Source organism: Octodon degus, unplaced genomic scaffold, assembly GCF_000260255.1.
Source record: "Octodon degus isolate 3935 unplaced genomic scaffold, OctDeg1.0 scaffold00090, whole genome shotgun sequence".
Classification (NCBI taxonomy): domain Eukaryota; kingdom Metazoa; phylum Chordata; class Mammalia; order Rodentia; family Octodontidae; genus Octodon; species Octodon degus.
Genome location: NW_004524666.1, coordinates 2,347,615 through 2,348,519, shown reverse-complemented (window position 1 = coordinate 2,348,519; position 905 = coordinate 2,347,615).

Below are 905 nucleotides of genomic sequence, written 5' to 3'. Positions count from 1 at the left end.
TAGATAGATAGATAGATGGTAGATAGATATGATATACAGTGGAGAATCATTGAAACGATTGGGTTACAACTCCTCATATTCAACTACATTTTGGAATCTAGATGTAAACCCAGGTCTACAAATCTCTTGTTTAGAACATAGATTTAGAAGATCACAAACACTCTCAGTTTTGGATTCGTTTAGCATAACATCAAGTGGCATGGGTAGTCATATTTAATCTGAAATTTGTACAATATGTTATTACTTATTACTTATTAGCTCCATCAGTGAAGAAATAAATCTTCAGTTAGGTGCAACTGACTTGTAATGATATGGGTTATAGAAAATAATGTTCATGCCATATCTGCATTTTTGATATTTGATGCAATATAAATATCATGCATGCTCATAATTTTATAAAAACAATTCCATAATTTTGAAAACATATATTATCCATTATTTCATGCTCTTTTGAATTTCCTCTTGGTCACAAAACTGGTCCCCACTTTATTATTCAGGAAAACCTCTGTCATTTATTCATGTTATTTCTGTTCTTATTTTCTATAATTGCGTCATTAGAGACACACTCACTACATTTAGTGCTGTGCCCAAGGGTAAGTCTGATTTGTTCATCAATTAACACAATGCCTGACTTTCTGATATTTTTTCCAAATGTTATTTCTTGAATGAGCCAATTAATTAGCATGAACTTAAAAGAAATTTGTCTTTGGTTTATACTGTTAAAATTGACATTTTCTTTTCAGATTTCTATTTGATTATGATTAAAAAAATCTGAAAATTCCATTACCTGATCCAGGAAGAAAAATATATGAGGATAGTATTGGCCCAAATAATATTAAAGAATCTGTATCAATCATAAATATAAAATAAACTCACAAATCTGCACAATAATTTTGGTATTTATT